Genomic DNA, 18867 nt, shown 5'->3' with positions numbered 1-18867 from the left:
GCGGAGCGGGCGGAGGGCAAGCCCGGGGGCCGCACAGACTGCGCTCCGCGGCTCGCTCCGCCCGCCCTCCCCGGCCGTCTGCGGAGGCCGTCTGCGGAGGCCGTCTGCGGAGCGCGGCGGGGGCTGCGGGGCTGCGGGGCTGCGGACCACTCGGCAGGTCGGGCCCCGGGGGCGCGGGGGCGGGGGCGCGGGAGCCCGGGCGGGGCGGGCGCGCGGGGAAGGTGCCTCGGGAACACGCGCGGGGCGGGGCCTGGCGCTGCCAATGAGGCCCGGGGGTGGGCCGCGCGGGCGGGGCGGGGCGGGGCGGGGCGGGGCGCCGGGAGCCGGGAGGCGGCGGCGCACCGAGGCCGGGCGCTGGCGGGGAGCCGCGCCGCGGGGCTGGAAACTTTCCCGGCAGGTAACTCCCGCCGCCCTGGCGCCGCCGCCGGCTTCGCTGGGTCCGGGCGGGGCCCGCTGCAGCCGCGCCCCGGGGCGAGGGGTCCGCGCGGGAGGAGAGGGCGCTGCGGCCGGAGGCGAGGCAAGTGCGAAAGTTTCTGGAGCCCGCCCTCCGCCCTCCGCGCCGGCGCCCCCGGGAGCTGTCGGGGACGGGCTTGGGCACGTCGGGCGCCGGCTCGGCCCCGCGGGCTGGAGGGGCCCCGGGAGGCGGGCGGGGGCGCGTGGCCCGCGGCGTGGGGGCGCCGGGGCGCCGCGTCCCTGCCGAGGCACGGCGAGGAGCGGCCCCGCGATGTCGGTGGCGGGCGGGAGGGGCGAGGCTCGTCGGAGGACCGTGGCTCCCGGGTCCCCGCGCAGGGCGCAGGGTCCCTCGGGGCGCTCGGGGGCGCTTGGGGCGGGGGCGCGGGCGCGGGGCGCGGGGGCTGGGGCCCGCCGGGCGCGGCCGCCTTCCGGACGCCCGGCCGCGGAGGAAGCCCCAGGCATTGTGTGGCTCCGGGTCGCAGCCGCAGCGAACTTCCTCGACTCCGCGGGCTGCGGGAGGGCGCGCGGCGGGGGCGGGGGCGGGGGCGGCGGCGGCGGCGGCCCGGGTCGGCGCCGCGGGGCCTCGTGGCGCGTCGGAAGCGCTGCCCCGCGGGGCTCAGCCGGGGAGCGAGGGGGCCGCCCTCCCCCTGAACTTGACCCGGAGGAGCGCGGTCGGGCGGGTCACCAGGTCAGGGCCCGCCGGACCCAGCCGCGGGCCTCGACCTCGGGCCTGGGGCTGCGGAGGGGGCACGAGTGAGGAGGCGGAGCGGCTGAGAGGGAAGGAGCAACCCGGGAGCTGGGCTCAGAGAGTTGGTGGGATTTTTTTTTTTTTCCTTTTTTGAGAGTTGGCATTCCTCCATAGTGGAAACGAGGGGAGTCTGCATCTCTCCAGGCCCTCCCCCCCCCCCCGCCCCGGGTCACGGTTATTCCTGCCAGGCTGGCACTCCTGGGGGGGGGGGGCGGGGCGCGGAGCTCTCCGGCCGCTCCGAGGCGGTTCAGATCTGCTACCGCGAGGAGTTTGGACGCTAACAGCCGCTTCTTGGTTGCTGGAACGGGGGCATTTATGAGCGACGGAGAGACGGTCGTGACGGTGCCCGCCTGGATGCTTTACTCATCTAATCTACTTAGAGATTCACGAGGGACCTTCCCGAGAGGATGCCAGTTTCTGCGGTTTGTCAGCCACGGCGCATGGCGGGTGTCAGGACTCCCGGTGCACGGATCCTGCTGGAATTGAGATGAAAAGTGTGCAGGAGTAGAGGAAATGTGGTATCTGACATCCTTCAGGACTTCCTCCTGGCGCTGCTCCTCTTACCTGCCAAGTGAACTTGGTCCAGGCTTCCGGACTGTTGTGGTCTGACAATAAGGGATGGGAAATAGTGTCATCCATTTCAGTGGAGGCAGGAAAGTCCAGAAATAAGTGTAAGGTTACTTTTTCATGACCCTGTCTCTTTAGCTGTGATGCCACAAACTTTTAACTTTTGCTGGGACTTGGAAGCAGTGTTTTTCTGCTTTCCTGGTTTAACCACCAGAATGTCCAAATTATCATAATTTATGTCCATCGTGGAACTAAAGCATAGCTGATTCATAGTCAGCCCTTTTCTGCTTCCCATAAGACCTGTAGAAAAAAGAACATTTTGTCTCTTTTCACCACACACCATTTATTTGGTGCCATACTGGGTTTTTGATACTGGATGATTGAGGGCACTATTTTTTTTGCAGACAATGAAATTGTCTTGATTAAATTGTCCATTTTTAGGCAACATTCCCCCTCAGAGTTGCTGATTAATTCTTTATCAAACCAGTATCCCTGGGCTGATATAACTATAATCCACGTTATAAGGACGCCTGCCAGCACAGCTGGAGGTTAATGTTATGTCAATGTTTCCTTTAGACATTTCCAACCTGATCCTGAAGGTTTTGCCTAGGTTGGATTGAGGGTAAGCTGTGAACCTCACGGTCAGAGAAGTGGCTTTATTTTAATCTTTCTGATGAAAAGTTTAGTTACAGGAGTAAAATTTACAAATTCAAAATGAAGCAGAGGGTGTGTGTGTGTGTGTGTGTGTGTGTGTGTTGGTGGAGAGGGATTTTAGTCTCCAGGATAACTTTTTGTCTTTTATTTTTTATTTTATTTTATTTTTTAAATATTTTATTTATTTATTCATGAGAGACACAGGCAGAGGGAGATGCAGGCTCTATGCAGGGAGCCTGATGTGGGACTCGATCCCGGGTCTCCAGGATCAGGCCCTGGGCCAAAGGCAGGCTCTAAACCGCTGAGCCACCCAGGGATCCCTGACTGTCTTTTAAACGTGTATTTCAGTGGTGGAAAATTAGAACCTTCCCCCGACCAGTTTACAAAGTGTTTTGTATACAAGGCTCTAACACCTTTCTGGTTTTTTCATCATCATCATCATCATCTCTAAAATGGGATTATCTTTCAACACTAAACTTCTCTAAGACTTGGAGAAATGTGCTTAAGCACAGGTTACAGAATGCCTACTATTAGCACAGTGCTTTGGGGTTTACAAAGGTCTTTATGTATTTTAACCCTTAGTTCTCAGGTTAGTAAACTGAGGCTGAGCCAGTTAGATCAGCTTGCTGGGTTTCATCTATAAGTGGTGGAGTTGGACTTGTACCTGGATCTGCTCATTCTCCTTATCCCCTCTCCCTTTATTTATGGAGTCACCTGAGGATTGGCTAAGACTTGACAAACAGACTAATGCTAATATGTGGCAGTTTCTTATAGTATTTCTTTTATGGGTTCTTCTGGTTTCAGAACCCCAGGGTTAACATCTATGCTTTGATGTCAGAGATTAAAAACAGATCAGTAACAATGGTAATAAAACTTTCTCCCCGAGAGAGCTTCAGAAATTCACATACCTCAAACTAATCATTTGTTTATTTTCAACTTCTTTTTTATTAAGTAGGCTTCAGGGTCTAGTGTGATTTATAATCCAGACTAGTAACCCAGACAGCATTCTTAAGGAAATCACTTCTCAGATCCATATGTCTTTTTTAAAAATAAGAAATGAAGATATCATTTGCCTTTCATCTTGGTACCTCTCAGCGGAATTACAAAGCCTGGACAAACGTCCCTTTTTTGGTGTCATCATTCTTGGGCTCTTTCTGCTGATGTTTGGAGAAGTCTAATTCTGCAGCACTTTCTGTGCTACATAAATTCTTCCCTCCTGCTGTTGGTTTAACGGTAAAGAAGTAAGTAGTAGGCTGCAGGTGACCCATTTTCACTGTGACTCTAAATGTTTGTACTGTGTCCTGCTTGCCTATTTAAGAGCACTGAGCGCAACTTGACACTCATCTGGAAGCTGGTATGGATTTTCTTTAAAAGGTTCTAAAATAAAATTATGTGCTAAGCTATAGGCTCTTTTATGTCTGAGGAGCCTGTCCATCTTTAGCTTTTTAAACTTATTCTCAGAAGACTGCCTCTTTAGAATATTAAGCAGTCGGGTTTAAACCTCAAAAGAGAGTATGTACCCATAAGTACGATTGACTGTAAAGGCTCACTCACACGCGTGTGAGTGGAGAGAGCATGATGAAGCAGTATTTGGTTGTGAAGTTGGGAGACTATCAACATACCAGAAGGGAACAAGAGCAGCAAAACAGAAGAAGAGCTTCTGGTTTTTTATTATCGGGAGACTGGATTTTATTTTATTTTATTAAAGATTTTTAATTTATTTATTCATCAGAGAGAGAGAGAGAGAGAGAGAGGGGCAGAGAGAGAAGCAGGCTCCATGCAGGGAGCCTGACATGGGTGGGACTCGATCCTGGGTCTCCAGGATCACGCCCTTGGCTGGAGGTGGTGCTAAACCGCTGAGCCACCCGGGCTGCCCGGGAGACTGGATTTGAAATGATAGAGGAAGACTTTTGATAAAGAAGGCTCTCAGGAAAAATTATCTTGTGGAGAGTGAGTGAAAGGACTTCTGGTTTGTTTGGCTGTGGTATTGATGGCACTTGCCCTTCTACAATAGATATTGTCTTTAAGGGTTCTTGCAGGTATGTATGACCAAGAAGAATATTCTGGGAGGAAGAGTCCCATGGGCAAGAATGTCAAGGACAAGAAAATTAATACAGAGGGATGGCACAGTCCCTGGATTTTAGCACAGGTTTTTGCCACTACCATGAAGGAATTTGTTAGTAAAAATCTTCCAGCCACAGTTGTATGTAGATGTGAACCCAGTACGTTCAGTCAGATAGCCCAGAGCCACAGTGACTCACCACCTTCCCTGCTCCACCCAGCACACCTAGGGTTACTTGCCTATCATGACAGTGGCTTATTACCTCTGGGAGTCCGGGTCGTGGGGTGGGGCTGTCTCTAACACCTGGTTATGCTTTTTTTTCATGCATATATACTCATGCAAAAACAGGATCCTTTATACATGTGCTTTTGAAGAAATGTGAGAAAGGTTTGACATATATTTGCACAGTTTAGAATATAGTATATACTTACATAATGTGCTTTTTTCCCCTCTTGTCATATCAGTATATTCTTCTTTGGTACTGTTTTAGTGGCTCTTTGGTAAATCCATTACATACATTACCATAATTTATTTAACCAGTCTATTTGGACATTTAGGTGTGTTGAGAAGAAAGATCTCTTAGGCTATGAGAGCCCTTTGGCTCAGATGTGTTTTACTCATCATTGAATTAGAAGGCCCAGCACACTGCCCCACACAGGGGCACCTGGCTGCTGGTAGCTTCAAAACCTCACATCATCAAGAAACTGATTCTTTGCTCTTAGTTCCAATTTGGGAAAATCCTGGAGAGAACCCAGATTGGCCTAATGCCAACCAAAGGAGAGTTAAGGTTGGCAGTCTCCATTAGACCCACAAGATGGGACTGTGGGGAGACAAAGTGTCCCACAAAGAAGGGGGTTATTGTTAATGGAAGAGGGAGGAAGCTGTCTAAACAAAAAGAGCTAGCTGTTTCATGCAGGATATGTTTCCAAAAGTGGTATTGCTGGTCATAACAACATACCAATGTACCAGAGGGTAAGAACATTTTTAATGCTCCAGTGATGTATACCCCACACTCTTGAGACTTTTCCACATTCTTTGGGGATTTGAATTGCTGCATATACAGGCACTTGTATAATGGGTATTGAATTACTGCAGAAAAGTCGGGAATTGGTCATTATTATCACGTATCCCGTTATACTCCCCTCTCTTTGCCATGCTTTATTCTAAATTACTTGGGGTCAGTGACATCAATTATTTATGTTTATTGAGTGCTTGCTTACCCTGAACTAGATGTTTAAATAAAACAACAACAACAAAAACCCCAACAACCATGGAAATGAAACAGTATAGTTTTTTCTTCACCGTTGTCCTGTGTACATGGAGTGTTATACCAGGGATGGTTTGTGTGCCCAAACCACAGCATTCCCTCTCCTGGTCTCCTTTGCTTCTTGTGTTTTAAACCAACTACTGTGTTTAGTTGATTGCAATTCAGAAATTGGAGCTGGGCTCAGCTGGCTGGTTTTTCTGCTGGGATCTAGGCTTACTCACACTCTGTTGGTTACATGATTCTGTAGGAGGGCCAGTGCTGTAATAATTTCCACATGACTTGGTATCATGATCTTGCTTTTGATTGGTTCTCCATTGGCCGTGCATTCAAGGTAAGTTAGGTGTGTCCTCTGCCCTAGGGGATGAATCTTGATCAAGTTCAGTCAACTTTAGTAACACCATAAGTCTTGCTAGTGACTGGTTAATGAATATTTATGTGATACCTATGGAGTACCGCTGTACTGGGAACTGAAAGTTGTCAGCAAAATAGAACAGGTTAATACTCAGAGGATCACAGAGTACAAAGATGGATGTGCCTATGAACATGGTGGCATTTTCCAGCTGCTCAATTAACTAACCCTGAAACCACTGACTCAGAACTCCTTGTGTGACAAATTTTTTTATTATTGTTTGAGGCAGTTATCTCCAAATGGAGTGCGCTAAACCATCTAGTCTGAAAAGGAAGGAAATATTAAAACCTTATCTAGAAAAAAAAAAAGCTTTATTTTTATTTATTTTTTGCTTTTCTATTATTTAATAGATGGTTAACACTGGTTGGTATATCTGAAAAGTCTCCTGTTACTTAGGCTGTATGAGAGATTATTTTATAACCTGGTGGAAGTGCCAGTGGTACTCTCATTCTTATTCTTGCCTTTGGTGAACTCTGTGTAGAAGGATTTATGAATTATATTATCTATTTTTGAGTAAACAGACTCCCACAAAATGGGCAAGTGGCTCTCTTGCAAAGAAAGTTATCAGGGATAATGATATGTTTATAGGATAAGAAAGTGTCTTATTATAGAGATGAGGAAATGACTTTTATTTTTTTAGATTTTTAAAAAGATTTTAGAGAGACAGCATGAGCTGAGGGGAGGGGCAGAGGGGGGGAGGGAGAGAATCTCCAGCAGACTCCCCCACAAAGCATATCCTGGGGCTCCATCTCAGGACCCTGAGATCATGACCTGAGCTGAAACCAAGGGTTGGAAGCTTAACTGACTGAGTCACCCAGGTGCCCTGAGGAAATGACTTTTAACTCAGATTAGTAAATTAGCACAAAAATTGTGTATGGATTTGTATTAATAAAAATAAAGGTAAGAATAATGTTTGAATCATTCTCATCCATTGAAAAGCTTTTAATGGATGTTTTATAATGTACATACATTAGTATACACATGTAATTCATAACTCTAGTGTTTTAATTATATATAAATTATATGCAATTTGTAACATATTGGGGATACGTGTTTAATTTTTTTACTTTTAGGGCTCCATGACCAAAAAGTTTTGAGAGCATATTTTCCTGTCACTTGGTAGTTATGTAGTTTTTGTTACTTGTAGCTGAAAGCACGACTGATTTGGGGACCGGTAAGAGCCATGGCTGTTCTCCTTGTATTCATAGCCTTCAAGATTCTCCATGATTTGGTTCATGACTTTCTTTTCCAGACCCATGTCTTTGCAAATGCCACTCAGCTCATCCCCGTTCCATAACTGTCCCATACTTTGTATCAGTTTGCCTCAGGGGAGGCTGTTTTCCCCATCCCCCACTACATTTTCTTTTCTTTTTTAAGATTTTATTTATCCGTTCATGACAGACAGAGAGAGAGAGAGAGAGGGGGGCAGAGACACAGGCAGAGGGAGAAGCAGGCTCCATGCAGGGAGCCGGATGTGGGACTCCATCCCGGGTCTCCAGGATCAGGCCCTGGCCTGAAGGCGGTGCTAAACCGCTGGGCCACCGGGGCTGTCCCTTTTTAAAGATTTTATTTATTTAGTTGAGAGAGAGCGCACACACATGAGTGGGGGAGGGTGGGGGGGAGGAGAGAGGCAGAGGGAGGAGCAGACTCCCCTCTGAGGGGGGGAGGGGAAGGGCTGGATCCCAGAATCCCAAGATCATGACCCAAGTGGAAGGCAGAGGCTTAACTGACTAAGCCATGCAGGTGACCCCCCCACTACATTTTCATTGTCCTTCAAGGCCTAGCTCAAATTTTGCTTTGTCATTAACATTTTTTTCATCTTCCCCTTCTGCATTTACATGATTCCTTCTGTTTAATCCCCCAGCACATTACTTGTACAATTATAATGTTTTTTCCTTTTTGCCTTTTATTATTAAGTTGTTGGCCTGCTTACTTTGCCTCCGGGTTATAGGCTTTTAGATAGGCTCCATGCCCAGCATGGAGCTTGAACTCACTACCTTGAGATCAAGAGTTGCATTGCATACTCTACCAAATGAGCCAGCCAGGCACCCTGGGCTTGATGCCTGGGCTTCTTGATGGTTGGGGTCCTGTCTTACCTTAGTCAGTTTTTTAAATTGCTTGTTTCCCTTTCCTGGAAGAAAAAGGAGGCAGGCAGAGAACCCACAGCTGTTAAATTCAGCTCTGTGCCAGTAGGGGTGGGGGGCGGTAGGAGGTTCTCTCTCCTCCAGCCCTCAATAACCTTAGGAGGTAGAGTGCTGCATGTTCATATAAGGAATCTGAGACCAAGGAATGCACATGGCCAAGACAGGAGGATCCAGGATCCAAACCCAGGGCATTTTTATTCCAAAGTTTTTTGTCTGCCCTCACATGTGTTGCCCACAGTTAGACATTTTTCTCCTTCCATGTGGGTACAGTGTCATGGGTACAAACGGGAAGCTCTGAAGACTGATGCTGCAGAAACATCATCAGACAATCCTAGCTAGGCAGGTGCAGTCAGTTGAGAGGAGAGTCTCCTCCCCTGTGGAGTACAGACAAGGCCTGGAGGTTGGGTTGTATGAAGCTCTAAATGCCTGTGGACAGTTAGCCGTCTGCAAGTAGCTCCAAGCCCTTCATGGGGGAACTCCTGTGGTAAGGGTCTGGCCTGAGTGTCCCCACTGGGAGACAGGAGGTGATGGACTCTTCATGGCTCAGCTGAATCAAATTACATATGCCGTTATTCTCTCCATGGGAAGGATAATTGAGGGTTGACAAGTTGTTGGCTTTCAAGTTGAGTCATGTTAGATATATGCTATCATGATGGAAAACAGACATCTCTCTAGGGTTTTGAGGGTCAAATGACAGAATGTCTATGAAAGGGTTTTGAATGTTGTAAATTGCCTCCTAGATGCAAGGGAGACATCAAATTTTATTGTTTCCTTATAGCAGTGACTTCTAGCTCAGATTTCTTTGTTAGCCATTTATGTCTTTTAAGTGTATTCCCAAAGTTTTTAAGTACTGAGGCTTTTAAATGGAATAGGACACATTTTTCACTCAAATGAACTGCAGATATTAGTTGAAAGCTTGCTTTTATACTTTTAGCCATGGAGTAGATAGAATTTGTGATATGGTCAGTCTGTCTTGGAATCCAATTGTTCAAGTACCGAAAAGACCCGTTTGTAAGAACAGGACCACTTCTGGTGCATAAAGATGAGGATTTGGAGGACTTGGAGGTAAATTGTTAGAAGTCCTTAAGTACTACCTTGAAAGACTGTCAGAGAGTTTTGATTTCAGGTTTTGTTTTGTGTTTTGTTACCATGAAGCCAGTAACTTACTTTGAGAAGTCATTGGAGAGCGTTTGAGGAGCCTTTGAACTATCTCGGGGAAGTTTTGAAAGTGTAAATGTGTCGTGGTTTGACAACTTATGAATTTGAGATTTATTTCATTGCGGATTTCAAAGGAAGTAGATTTGAATAGCAAAATTTAACTCCATGGAGGGAACTTTTGCAGTGGCAATTTTGTTTTATACAAAGATTTGATTTAGAAATTAAAACATGTTAGAGTCAACATATACTTGTGATAGATGCAAAGACAGAAAAAGTGACAGGCTTCTAAGTTGCAAATAGATGCAGTTGTGAATTTTTTATTATTCAGAGTTTTTGGAGCATACATGGGACTTAAGAGAGCCTTACTTGAGAGTGATTTAGCTAGATAAAGCAGCAGTTCCCAAAGGGGGTTCCATGGAAACTGATTCTCATGAAATTAGTAGATGTTATGCAGTGAAAAAAGCTCTGTGTTCAAATAAGTGGTAAAAGTGCTGGGTTTACCAAAGCACAATAGGTAGTTTTCTTTTTAACTGTAGGACTTCTGAGTACCATTATTTCTAATCTTCTTTGTGAATTCCCTTGGAGGGAAACAAAGTTTTAAGCATTTTCCAAATAAATTGAATTGTGGAAACTTTTTTTTTTGCAAAGCATCTTTGCCGGGGAACAATGTTGGGTTGTTGTTTAATTTGCTGACATATTTTCTTTTTTTTAAAGATTTAAAAAGACTTTTAAGTATTCTCTACACCCAACGCGGGGCTTGAACCTACAACCCTGAGATCAAGAGTCTCAGTGCTCCATTGACTGAGCCAGCCAGGTGCCCCTAATTTGCTGAAATATTTTAAAGCAAAGCCCAGACATCCTGACAAACTTTAGTATGCATTTCTAACTAAGGACTTAAACCCCACCACCTCATTGTCACTTTTCACAAAATTAACAGTGATTTCTTAATGTCATCTAATTGTCCCCCAGATGGCAGTTGTCACCATTTTTGTTTTCTTGGATCTGGGATTCAGTCAGGGTTTACATATTAGCACTGAATTTTTGCTGATTTTGTCTCTTTAGTCTTTTTTTTTTTTTTAAATTTTTTTTTTTGAATTTATTTATTTATGATAGTCACAGAGAGGAGAGAGAGAGAGAGGGGCAGAGACACAGGCAGAGGGAGAAGCAGGCTCCATGCACCGGGAGCCTGATATGGGATTCGATCCCGGGTCTCCAGGATCGCGCCCCGGGCCAAAGGCAGGCGCCAAACCGCTGTGCCACCCAGGGATCCCTCTTTAGTCTTTTTAAAATGTAGAAAAATGCTATCTCCCCACTCCTTCCTCCTCCCTTCTGACTTGTAGAAGAGACCTTGTAGGATATTCCATATCTATAGTTTCCTTGTTTCTTAAAGTTGTTACCTTTACAAAGTAAAATTGTTTACCTTGTCCTTTGTGCACTGTATTTCCTAGAAATTAGAGGTTAGATCTCAAGGCCTGGTTTAAATTCAGGTTAAATATTTTGGGCAAGAATAGGTCGTGGACTATGCTTTTCTTCTATGGTTTGGGAACAGGCATTTTAATTTAGCAATTTATATTTATATAGGTGTATATATAATATATGTAGACACATGTAATAATACATCTAATACATATAGGTATCACATACTACATTAATACACGTAATACACACATGTATTACACATACTATGCATCTGTCATATGTATAATATGTAATCTACATATACATACATTTGTATATATGTAATATATAACATACTCATGCGATATATATTACATATGTGTGTGTGTATATATATATATATATATATGTAATGCCTTCGAGTTCATTTGGAAATTAATTTTATTAGTACAGCAAAGGGGTACAAATTTAATTTTATTCCAGTTGTGGTTGGAAACATTGTGTTATTCTGAATAGTTGGCCTGGTTAAATGGTTATAAGTTTTCAGTATATCTTAAGATTATAAACCATGTTTTGGTAAAGTGACTTGAGCATTAAACATTTTTGGTGGTTGAATTTTATTTTATTTTATTTTTTTTTCTTTTAATTTTTATTTATTTATTTATGATAGTCACAGAGAGAGAGAGAGAGGCAGAGACACAGGCAGAGGGAGAAGCAGGCTCCATGCACCGGGAGCCCGATGTGGGATTCGATCCCAGGTCTCCAGGATCGCGCCCTGGGCCAAAGGCAGGCGCCAAACCGCTGCGCCACCCAGGGATCCCCTGGTGGTTGAATTTTATTCAGAATGACAGTATCTGAGTTGTAAGTGTAAAACATATTCTATGAAGATTTATTTTGAGCACATTAGCAATATGCATTTTACCTCTGTTGGATAAATTTTAACAGAATATTTTTCTGATAAATGCTTATGCTAATTTGAAGTACAGCTATAAATCTAAGTACACTCTCAGGGTCATAATTTTATATATACATTATCTTGGAAACTCAGACATGTAAATAAAAGTTCCTATTGTAGCTGACTTTGCTAACTTAATTTGATATTTAAGTTTTTTTTCCCTTGATAGTCTTCCAAGTACTTCTATGTCTGGGAAAAATTAAACTCAAAGAAATTTTGTGTGTCTTAATGAAAAATAGCATGGTATATATAAAGTAGCTTTGTGTGATGAATGGTAGCTATCATAGATAGTTCCCAGCACATTCTTGTATTTAATCCCTTAGCAGGTGGGAATATTGTTCTATGTATTAAAATTCACTTGTGAATAATAAGGCACTTTGGACAGTAAGCAGTTTGGAACTATAGTAGCACACTAAAAATACACAGTACTTTTTTTTTCTTCTCTTCTTTTAAAAATACAAATATATAGGTTTTAGTGAATAAAAGCATGATCTTTGAAGCCAGATGAACTCTGGTTTAGCATGTGACTCTGGGCAGTTTACTTGACCTCTGTCTTTTTAACCCATAAAATGGGTTAGTAATCCTGTTTCATAGGCTTTGTGCCAAGACTGAAGGTGAGAACCCATGTAAAATGCTTAGCACTATTTGTGATGAGCACCAAGTGATGTATGGAAGTGCTGAATCACTGTGTTGTATACCTTAAACTAATATAATATATTCTGTTAACTGGAATTAAAAACTTAAAAATAAACCAAACAAAACAAATATGTTGCACAGTGCTTGGCTCATAAGTGCCACAACGTCCTCTCCTTTCTTCCTTCTCTTCTTAATCATATTTTAAGCTCACCTTTCTGGATCAGTAATTGAATGGAAGTTTTTGTTTGTTTTTATTTTATTATTTTTTTAAGGTTTTATTTATTCATGAGAGACACACAAGATAGAGAGGCAGAGACACAGGCAGAGGGAGAAGCAGGGTTCCCTAGAGGAACCCGATGTGAGACTTGATCCTGGATCCCAGGATCACACCCTGGGCCTGAAGGCAGAGGCTCAATTGTTGAGCCACCCAGGTGTCCCTTGTTTTTATTTTTAATTTTTTATCTATTTTTTTGTTCTGAGTGTTTTTAAAATTGCTAATTTTAAGCTACTGATAAGACCTTGATTTCAAGATAATCTGTATAGTTATTTGGTTGCTTACATTAAAACAATTAGATGTTTATATGAAATATTTTGAACAAACAAGTGGGACATTTTTAGGTAGTCATTTATAAAGGAGTAGGAACCAGAGAAAAAAGGATATTTTATTATTGGCATGAGGATATTGCTAACAAACTGTCTGGTTTTAATGAAAATCAGTATTTTAAAAATCCATTTATTTACTAAGGACTGTGAGAACATGAGAAGCTCTGCAAACTTCAGCAGAGTTTCACTTGAGTGTGGTTTAGAATAATACACTTTATTTTGCTTAGATGAAGTAAGCCTGTAGCACCATATTCAAGTAGTATGTGTATGTTTATGAACAGGCCTATTGCCAACCAGGAGAGTAGCCTTCCTGCAAAGGACAGGGCTCAGTGCTTCCCCGAAGGGCCTCAGAGCATCACAGTGGGGAGGAGGGAAGATTCTCCTTCCTTGCTTATTCCCTGTTAAAGACTCATGTAAAGGGAGAGTTAATAAATCCTAAGTTTCGAATGGGACAAGTTTTGGAGGCCACTTAAATGGACATTTATGGGCCTGACTCCTTGGCATTTGGGGTAAACCAGTTAAATGTTCTCTTCCAACCAGCTGTTTCTGAGTCTTGGGACATGTGGCTTTGTTAATGGCTTATACAAGAACAGGTCCCAGGAAGACAAGGACTCGCACTACTCTCTGGCCAGGCAGCACCTGTTTTCTGAGAGTGAACCTGACTCCCTAAGGGCACTCAAGTCCAGCACACTTGAGCTTGTTACACTTTTTTTCACTACCATTAAGTAAGAGTTTTGTTTATCCCTTCCTTTCTAAAAAATTTTTTTTTTCTTTTAAGCAGAAGAGTGACTCCTTAAGCTGTCTAGCTCCACATCCTGAAAGTCAAGCCAGGAAGAATCAAAGAGCGTGATTTCCCCCACCCATCATAGAAAAAGGGAGGAGATGTCATTTACAGAGGGATAGTGATTGAGTTCTAAGCAGACAGAATTTATAAAGACATCTCACCTTCATGGGTCTTTTTTGCTTTATTAAGAGCAATCTTAGCTCAAGGAATACAATATCCTTACAAGTGTTAGAAGTAAAAAGTTACCATGAAGGTGTTAACTGTTTGACAAATTAGAAACTGTTTTCATTTGGTGGAAGCCTTGCAGTCATTCTTCCAACAAATACTTCTTTTTTTTTTTCCAACAAATACTTCTTGTGGGCTGTCCTTATGCCTGAGGTGAGTCCCAGCGAGTCCCAGCTCTGTGCCTCAAGCTGAGGAGACAAATGCATGTGCATGCATAGTTAGAAGGCAAGTGTGCAGCAGGAGAGTCGAGGGAGGGCAGGGGGAGAAGGAGCAGAGGAAGAAGAGTAGGCAGGGGAGGAGGAGGAGTTGGTGGCTGGGGAAGACTTCAGGGAGGAGGTGAAAGTTGTACTTTGCCAGGTGGGGAAGAGGGTGAGGGACTTTCTGTGAAGGGAGCAGGACCAGCAGAGGCAGAGAGATGTGAAAATACAAGTCATGTTTGGGGTACGGTTACTAGAACAGATGGCACTTGGCATTTGGGTACAGTGGCAAGGAGGGAGAGGAGCCAGATTGCAAAAGACCTTGCATGCTAGGCTAAGAAGTATGGACTTGATCCTGTAAAGCAAGTGATAGCTGTCAAAAGGTTTGAAAGCAGGGAGATGATGTAATCAGAGCTGTGTGTCGGAGGAAAGCTCAGGCGGCGGTGGTGTGGAGGAGAGACTGGCGCAGGGACAGATGGGCGGCAGGGCTCTCTGTTATGAGGCTTTGAAGTAGGTCAGGTGAGAGATGATGTTCGTGGGAGGAAGAGACCTTTGTCAGTTCAATACCTTTTATTGTGCATTTAGGGTGCATTAGTTCAGGTCCTCACTGCAGAGCACTTTTTATAGAGTGCTGTGATCCTCACCTTCATTTTGCAGAAAAGGAGAGGGGCTCAGCCAAGATTTGCACTCAGGTCGACAGTCCTGTGCCACCATGCTTTTACAACAGAGGGAATGAGAACACACAGAAGAGAGTGAGCATGGGAGATGATTTTTGCAGCAGCGTGGAAGCTTCTTCCAGGACAAACCAGGACTGCTTAGCAGCTGGCTCAAGGTAGAGGGCAAGGCTGTTTCCAGGCGGGCAGCAAGGTACCCCCAATGCCCATAGCAGAGGCATCTCTCAGGAGGGGAGGGGCAGGGTTGGGGGCCCCTTGGGGATACCCATTTGGAAATCCCCAATAGCCAGTTGAAAGTTTGGTTCTTGAAGCACTTCCTAGACTCCCTGTAGGAGCTCCTTGAAGTCCGTTCGGTAGGTTTGGACTAGAACTTATGTAGGAGGAAATGGGTATGAGCCCTTCGTCCCATAGCCCCTAGGCCTAAACGGTGTTGTATGGCATTTAACTCCGAAGGGTTCTTTCCACGGCCTTGCTTGCTAGTGTTTCCACTGGTCTGCAGTGAGGGTTGGCGGTCTGTATTTCTGTCAAGATCCTGGGATCCCAGATTGAGCCAGGCAGGTCGCAACAGGATTGCACTGTTGAGAATGTTTGGCTCTGTGTGGCCTAGGCTGTCTTTTAACTTCACTTCTTTGAGGGGGGCTTTCAATAGCTCCTTAAACAGTATGATGTTGAGCTCTGGTAAGAACCGACACCTTGGAAAATTATTTTTTAGGAATATACATACATTCATATTTAATTTTGCCAAGGCTGTTTTGAGTTATTTGGATTAAATACTCAAAAGTAGGAAGTCTTCCCTCCCCCATTAGGTTTGTTTTTCCTCCCCCCTCCCCCATTAGGTTTGTTTTTGCCTTTTAAGTGGACTTTTGGCAGGAAATTCTAGGACAATTAGATTATGAGTATTTTCCTTGCTTATGAAAAAGAGGTTGGAAAAGGGAACCTGGCAGGTGGAGAGTGAGGAGGAATAAAGCTTTGGTATTACTCATGACTCCAGACTAGCCCCTTCCCCCCTTTCCTCTCTGTCTGTTTTGTGTCTTTTTTCTTTTTATTGACTTATAATTAATATGTAATATTAGTTTCAAGTGTACAACATAATGATTCAGTATTTGTATACATGGTGAAATCATTACCATAATAAGTCTAGTTAGTTAACATCCATCACCACACAGTTACAGTATTTTTCCTTGTGATGAGAACTTTTTTTTTTTTTTTTTTTTTTTTTAAATTTTTATTTATTTATGATAGTCACATCACACAGAGAGAGAGAGAGGCAGAGACACAGGGAGAGGGAGAAGCAGGCTCCATGCACCGGGAGCCCGACGTGGGATTCGATCCCGGGTCTCCAGGATCGCGCCCTGGGCCAAAGGCAGGCGCCAAACCGCGGCGCCACCCAGGGATCCCGTGATGAGAACTTTTAAGATCAATTCTCTTAGCAACTTTCAAGTATGCAATACAGTATTGTTAACTATAGTCACCATGCTGTACATTACATCCCTGGGATTTACTTATTTTATAACTGGAAGTCTCTACCCTTTGGCCACCTTCATCCATTTTGTGTCCCTGTTTTTGGTGAGTGAAGGCTTTGAAGCCAGACCAACTAGGTTCAGGCCCCAGCTCAGTATGGCCTAAGTAAGTGTGACTTAGTCTCAGGGCCACCTGGAATGTTACCCGCTTTCCCCGAGGTGGTTTTCTGAGACTTTGGAATGGGAGTACTTCTGAAGGTTGGGGAATTGAGTGATGTATGGTCAAAACACCTAGACCCAATCCCAGCTCTACTCCCTTAATCTGGAGAGGGATTGTGAGACCTGGGAATGGGCTTCATTCAACACACCTCCAGTGCCTGCTTCTTTCATTCGGCAGTGTATCGAGGGCTGACTGTGTCGTGCGTTTCTTTTGAACCATTTCCTACCATAGTCCACCTTTCCTAAAGAGTTAGACATTCTTGTTTGGTTGTAGCTGATAATAGGAGAGAAATGATTTTTTTTGTTTTGTTTTCAGCCTGTGTGTCTTTTGTGTTGGTGTCTGGTTACCATTGGGATAATTTTTGCTGCTTTGTCACTCCTAGTGAGTGAGGCCTGGGTTCATTAACTGCTGCTGAATGGTTCATTCTTTTCTTGTGTGGGAGAGAGGAGTGGCTTCCTCATGTGTTACCACCTTTGCTAAATGTCATTTTGACTTCCTATATTAGTAATAGGACTTTCCCCACTGCCCTTTCTTATCCCTGTCCTGGTGGAGAGGATAGGAGAGGGGCTGCTTGTCCTCTGATCGGTTTGTTCAGTCACTGAATAGGTGCCCGACTCTGTGCTAAGTGGTTATTCTTAGATGGTCTGATTTCATACCCTTAAAGGCCTTAGGGTCAGGCATTCTTTGCTCAGCTTGCAGATGAGGGTTTAGAGCCGGCCGTGGGTCTTCTAGCAGGTTCACAGGACGCTGGTACCGCTCCTGCAGTGCTGGCCTGTGTCCTGCCCCTCACCCGCTTGTGGGCCTTTCCAGGGCGGCTCTGTCTGTGCAGAATTGGTCAGCTTTTGAATCCTTTATGGGTGCAGACCCAAAGGTCAGCTGTAGCCGGTGGTATGGGACTGTGGATGCTGTGGAGCTGGGGGTGGGGAGAGAAACTGCTCACTGGGAGAGCTAGCTGTGGGATTAAGCAGGGATGTTGGGCTGCGCGGCTGCTTAAGTCGACTTGTCCTCTTTATTTTGAATGGCTCCCGAAAGACGCTGCCTGAGTGTGAAAGGTGCACATTGTGGATGCTGTGGACAAGATTCGCTTGTTCATAACCTCCTTTTTGTTTTCTGCCATTTTAGTGCTGCATTCTAGATTGCTTTTGGCTGACTTTTTGGGGGGACTGTAGTGCCCATGGATTACCCACAACAGTTATGGGGTTGTCCTACCCTCCAGGATTGCATATTTGAGCTTCTCAACTAAACTTTCAGCATCAGAATGTGTGACCAAAAGCAGAATGGAAAGATCAGTGGTTCTGGAATAAAGTAGACTTGGTTTCAAGTTTTAGCTCTCCCTTTATGCCTTTGGACAGATTTCTTAACTTCTGGGCCTTAGTTTCCTCATCTGTAAACTGGGTATCACTGTGTTCAGTGAGAAGTGATGTTTGTAGGGCTTGGCATCCAAGAGGTGTTCAAGAACTTCCCTTTTCATTCTAGCTTAATTCAGTGGTATTAAATATATTTAGTGTGCCAGATATTGTACTAAACTCTGGCAGGTGCAAAGATTAATATAGTGTTTTCTTTCCTGGAGAAATTTAAAATCTAGTAGCTAGGGCTGACTTGTACAAATTCATCCTGAATTTGTTCAGGTTCCCCTGCCCGGCGGGTCAGGGAATCTTTTCTTCCTGGAGGGAGGTTATACCTAAGCCCTCTCTTGAAGGACTGAGTAAGAATTAACCAAGCAAAGGAAGGTAGGATGGGTTGCAGCTAGAACAACAGCATGAGCAACGCATGAAGTATTTAGGAGAACTATATGCCACCTGGGTTTGGCTGGGAGCAGAAAGTACTGGGAGCGCAGCCCAGAGAGCCTGTGTCTGTGAAGGTGCTGGTGGGCCTCATGTACCTTGCTGAAAAACTTAGAATATGTAAAATTCGCTAGGATGGAAAATCAAAATGTAAGGAAGAAGTGTTACATAAATAGTGTTTGATAGCATTGTCAGGCATTTTTATAGCAGATAGTCTGAATTAAATAGATTATGGTACATCCATATAAGAGAGTGATCTGTAGGTGTTAAAAGAATGAGGTCAGTTTATATGTGCTCTTAAGGAAAAACTTCCAAGAATATTATTAAATGAAAAAGATATATATGTATGTGTATATACACACACACACACACACAAATGCATAGAGTATCTTTGGAAGTACATATCAGTATATATAAGCAATGATTGCCTCTGAGAGGCATGCCAGGATCTGGGATAGAGTACAGTCTT

General features: G+C 44.5%; 1 protein-coding gene across 3 annotated transcripts in view; it reads left to right on the top strand.

The window, feature by feature from the left end:
- The first annotated feature begins 340 nt into the window (after nucleotides 1–340).
- TANC1 (tetratricopeptide repeat, ankyrin repeat and coiled-coil containing 1) overlaps nucleotides 341–18867 on the top strand; it is a 226906-nt gene continuing 208379 nt past the window's right edge. For 2 of the 3 annotated variants that reach the window (XM_055307801.1, XM_055307800.1), the window contains exon 1: nucleotides 1855–1872. The gene's annotated coding sequence lies outside the window, so the exon portion shown is untranslated. Of the gene's footprint in view, nucleotides 398–1854; nucleotides 1873–18867 lie in introns of those variants that run through there. The other variant, XM_055307799.1, reaches the window with a different exon arrangement.

The sequence above is a fragment of the Nyctereutes procyonoides genome, unplaced genomic scaffold (assembly GCF_905146905.1).
Source record: "Nyctereutes procyonoides isolate TBG_1078 unplaced genomic scaffold, NYPRO_anot_genome, whole genome shotgun sequence".
NCBI classification, from domain to species: Eukaryota; Metazoa; Chordata; class Mammalia; order Carnivora; family Canidae; genus Nyctereutes; species Nyctereutes procyonoides.
The sequence above is the reverse complement of the archived record's forward strand: the minus strand, read 5'-3'. Positions and strand labels throughout refer to the sequence as shown.